Source organism: Lygodium microphyllum, chromosome 6, assembly GCF_053477565.2.
Source record: "Lygodium microphyllum isolate KBCC chromosome 6, Lygodium_microphyllum_v1.1.10, whole genome shotgun sequence".
NCBI classification, from domain to species: Eukaryota; Viridiplantae; Streptophyta; class Polypodiopsida; order Schizaeales; family Lygodiaceae; genus Lygodium; species Lygodium microphyllum.
The window spans coordinates 5,301,922-5,307,320 of record NC_141140.1 but is presented as its reverse complement, the minus strand read 5'-3'; the positions used below and the strand labels follow the sequence as shown (position 1 = coordinate 5,307,320).

Here is a 5,399-nt window from a genome sequence, read left to right as displayed (position 1 = left end):
TCTACCATTAGGGGTGATGGTTAAGTTCCTAGAAGAAGCTCCATATATTAGGGTTCGTGAAACTATGGTATCCAAATGGGTAAAAAGAGTCTACTAGCCAAGATCAAAGACACGAAAAGCCATGAAGAAAATGAGAGAGATGAGCGAAATGAGCACACAATGCTTTAAGCAAGGCTAACATTAAACAGTAAAAGTCAAAACGCATGTCGCATACAAGGAAATTAACCCCTCCTACGGATGAGAATGCAACCCATCATCTACTCCACCTCCTTTGGACCAGCGGCAATACACACCTTATTCCCTGTAAGACCTTACCAGACTACCGTTGGGTATCCATTGTATCTTAACCTCAAAATGCAGATAGCCGCAAAGAACTGCCCTTGTAAGAGTCGACACGTTAGTATCAAGTGGTAATATCAGTGAGATCCATGCCCGTTCAAAGTCTGGCTTGGGGGCGAACATAATAATCGGATATATGGCACGGGAGGCTTCCAATTTACTTGAGGACAATAAGGGTACATACATGAAGCTTCATTCAGGCAGGCGGATTTTTGAGACGTCTGTGCGGAACACAAAGCTAAGCTGGCGTTGCTGATTATTGTAATACCTATACGGAGAGCCATTAGTACACAAGATATCAGGCGATTACGATCAGAGCTCCGAGCTGTATGTTACATCTTGAATGCCCAGCTGGAAGGTGGCCTTGATGGAGTCAAGGGTGGTGTCGTCGAGGAAGAAGGTCTTGCGGAGGACGGCATTGGGGATGTTGGGCGTGAAGAGGGAGCTGGCTACCAGTTGGAAGCCCGGCTGTTGGCTGTTGAGGGCCACGACAGCGTGGGCGGCGCCAGAGCCGACGTTGAGCTGGAAGTGCAGGAGGCCGCGTGGGAAGATCATGACGTCGCCTGGGCTGAGGACCTTGGCGAAGAGCTTGTTAGAGGTGTCCCGAAGGCGCAGTAGAGGTTGCCAGACAGCACGAAGATGATCTCGCTGGCCCTGGGGTGCGTGTGGGGCACGATCACCCCGCCCGGCGCAAAGTCCAGGCGCGCTACCGACAGCCCTAGTGTGTTCAGGCCCGGAAACTGCTCCACAAGCCCAAACGTGGCCACTGCCAGCACCGGGCTCTCGGTCACATTGGCCGCAGCCTGGGTTAGGCCGTGGAAGATGAAGTCCTCCTCCGTCGCCTTGGCTGCCTCCTTGCACGGATACCCGTTCACGTTGAGCTGCTGCGACAGGTCAGCCACGCAGTAGTCCTGAAGTGGATCCGGATCGGAGGCCTGCACTACCACGCTCATATAGTTATTGTTGCAGGGGCACAGTAGTATTACAGCTATCAAGACCAGGTGGCTGCTGCTGCAGATCAGTCTCGACTTCATCCCTGCATTTCTCCGGCTGCTCATTATCGTCATCATTATCATCATCCACATCAAGTAGTGCTGTGGATACAATTATAATATTGTCTACCAAATACTACTGGATCCCGTGGAAGGTGCAAAGGACTAGCTAAGGAATGAGGGATTGGGTGATTGATACAAATCACACGACGCTGATTGCATACCCATCAGAGACCCGCCTACATATATATATAACTTTCCTCGCACGGGCGAGTACTCCCCGCCTACAAGCTTTCTCATCCTCTTGTCTTTACCGCTCACTGTTACCTTGCCCGATGATCACAAAATGATAACCCGTCTTAATTCGTTCTTTCCACGCCAAAGCTTCTGACTCCAAACAAGGCTGGGACATAAGCTTTCTCACTCCTTGCAGACGCTTTGATGAGCTGTTTTTCCGTAGTGTGACTCTTTACATGCACACATTTACGTGATCGACTGTATACTTGCCCCTTCGCTATGACGTTTCCATGAGATTGCCTGTCAACCGTGCACAATCAGACTCCCTCTTTTTGATGTCGACGCACTCCGACACTACAAGTCTAGCTGCTGGAGAGCTCCCACCCGCCACGCTTCCACGCCAACGTAGCCTACACCCTCGAGTCATTCAGTTAAACGTTATACTCATGTGGAACTAATATACGTTCGAGTTAGCGCTCAAGTAAACTAGATTCACACACTGCTTCAACCGGGATCGTTAGTTCTTACGGGAACACAATAATTTCCTAATGAGTGAAGCCCAACCTTGGACCTTAGCCACAATAGGTGAACAAAATTTTTGGTGGACGTGTTTTCACTCTAAGTAATTGGAAGCTTCAATCTGGCCGTCAACAATCTCATGCAATGGTGAACTCCCTAAACTACCTAGTGCGCATGACAAAATCTAGAGACTCTGCACTTTGAATAAGTAATTTACATGCCCTTGCCTTGAGCAATGTTGAAGGACTATTGGTTTGTAACTGGTTCACAACATTGAAATTGGAATATGATATGTATGGCTTGATATGGGGCTCCCAAGGTGACAACTAGAACTTTTCAATACTTAATTTGGATTACAATTCTCTTTATGTAGCCAAGGAAGCCATGGTTTTGAAATGGTAGTGTTTTACAACTATTTGCGCATCCTTACCCTTATAGATTGAATCTCTTGTTTCAAAGAGCAATGGCTTAACATTGTCTCAATATATCTCTATTGAAAAGTGACAATTCATATGATCTTGACATGGGACTTTGAGGATGATAGCTACACGTTGTGGGCACAATTCGATGCATGTAGTCCACTACAACATGGAGGGTACACCAATTAGAAATAAGACAAAGATATATGCCAATGTGTTTCAAAATATCAAGCCTTGCCATCGAAATATGGGTCGGTATAAGCTGTCGATATGATCGTTGGAACTACCAGTGTATATATAACATATATAACTATGCAAATACTAGTGCATATATTGACACATTGTTAAGGGGGATATATGTCAAACCCACAAACCACAATGGTTCAAGAGGATAGACAAGATGGAAGGAAGAATGGAGACACCGAGAAATACTCACTGTATTACTTTGTAAAAGAATTCATACATTGTACACACCCTCTTGGATTACAAACAATCTTTTGATAGCCCAAAGCATCCATCAATAGAAGGCAAGTAGAAGCCTTAAGCAAGATTACCCTATATTAAAACCCTAGGATCAGTAGTCCTTTTGCAATCACATTTTAATCTATCTACCTATCTCTAAGATTGTAGGAGATAAACATGCCCAAGGTCTCTCAAATTGCAAGCAATGTGCCCTTAATGTGTGCTTCAAGGCGTCACAGATTGCTAGCAATGTGTGTCCATGGCATTGAGAAATCGAAGGTGGAGACATGACCAATAGGTGGATGCGGGATCAACACCAATAATACATTCTTCAAGGCCTCTTAGTTTGCACACCTTGGAGATGTTCAATCATGAAAGAGAGGGACATGAAGATGGTGATTGTGCCCTAATCTACATCTCACTACTTCTTTGCATGACTCTGGCACATGTCTAGCCCATATTGTTGAGGACAATGGAGATGGACCTATTGATGATGATAAAAATTGATCCTCAATTTATTAAGGAATCCAACACACGAGAAGTGGTACCTAGTGTGAAGGGCAATGGTGATTATGGATTCCAGAGGCTCAATGTGCTAAAATATTTGAAATGTCATCAATCGTGAAGCCAATCTTGCTCGGAAATGGTAGTAGTGAAACCTTAGAGGCCTAGAAGAACCAAATATTGAAGAAATTAAAGCTTGTAGATCTATTGCTATGGTTGCCTTGCTGTATTTTAGGGTTTTCAGCCAAGAGAATGAAGATCAGGGCTTAATTCTTGCAAAAGCTTGTTGTAGAAGTTTCCCACTGACTGTGTCAAGATTGTTTGACAAGCATGGAAGAGACTGGGAGCAACAATTACATGTTTGTGGATGCCTGCTATAGCTTGAAATAATTATCTCTTTGAGCACTTTCAAGCTATTTGAGGCATTTCTCTATAGTTAATTCAAACTCAAATCTAGTGCAAAGCAGAGAGTTTTCTACATGGAGGCATTTCTCTATAGTTAATTCAAACTCAAATCTAGTGCAAAGCAGAGAGTTTTCTACATGGAAACTACATTCAAACATCGTATTTTGACCTATGAGTGTCTTGTGTTTCTAGTATGGTATGCGAGTCCAAGTCTTATTAGTTTCTAATGCAACCATCTCCTCATCTATCGTTGCATTCCAATGATCATGACCAACAACATTGTCAAAAGAATTGGGCTCAACATCCTCAATCACCTTTATCATATAAGCATAATGGTGAGCTATATAACCTTCAAAACTAAATATTTTAAAGAGGGAATTCGATCCTGCTACACCTACATACCACTAGATCACTTAGTAGAGCCTTTACATTACCATGTGATGTTTGTACACCTAGTGTCCAAACTGAAGAAACACCAAGCTTATCATCCCAACTCTTTGAACGACTGGAATCTCCATCAAATCTCAAATGACTAACTGTAGATGTATCATTATCATTCACCACTTTCTTCTTCCCTTTCTCTTTACTTGCACTACTTGTAGATATACTTAAAGATGTGGGGCTATTCCTTAGTCTCTCCTTAAGCTTCTAGACCAAGGGCTAACTATAGATGTAATATGAGACTATGTTTTTGGTCCACTAAGAGATTGTGATTCTTGCTTTTGTTTCTCCATATAACTATCACAATCCCGACTATCATCCAATGCACCACCACTAGATGCATACCAATTTGTCATCTCATAAAAAATAACATATTTGCTTACTTCCAACTCACCTGTGACAGGGTTGTAACAATGATACCCTTTTGCTCTAAAGAGTATCCAATAAAACTACATTTTTTAGTCTTTTAATAAACTTTCCTTTATAGCTCATTTGGCATATCAATATATGTAATAAAACCAAACACTTTTAAGTTTGACACATTGAACTTCTTACGCGCAAAGCATTCTTCGAGGATCATTCCACCCACTATAAGTGTGGGAGTTCTATTCATAATATAGATAGAAATATGAACAACTTCAAAATAAAAATATTGACCAATTCTTTTTGGCCATCAATACCCCTGCAACTTTTACAATATGTCCATTTTTTGTTTTTGCAATCCCATTTTGCTGTGGGATATACTTGAAAGTAAGTTGTCTCTTTATCCCATGCGACCTTAAAAAGTCACTCAACTCATTAGAGAGATACTCTCCCTTTCCATATAATCTCAAATACTTTACTTTCAAGCATGTCTTTGTTTTAATAATAGCCTTGGAAGTTTTGAAGTTCTTAAATACATCACTTTTTTTCTTTATGAAATATAACCATAGCTTTCTTGAACAATCATCAATTATAAATGTGACAAATTATTTGCTAACACTAAGAGATATGTTTTGTGTAGGCTCCAAAACATCTATATGCACAACATCAAGTATATTCCTGCTCGTATGTGAAAAACGTTGTCTTGCTTACTTAGAAA

General features: G+C 41.9%; 1 pseudogene; it reads right to left on the bottom strand.

Moving 5' to 3' along the window:
- Positions 1-576: 576 nt before the first annotated feature.
- On the bottom strand, positions 577-1,403 carry LOC148034259 (germin-like protein 1-1 pseudogene; annotated as a pseudogene).
- Between the last annotated feature and the right edge of the window lie 3,996 nt (positions 1,404-5,399).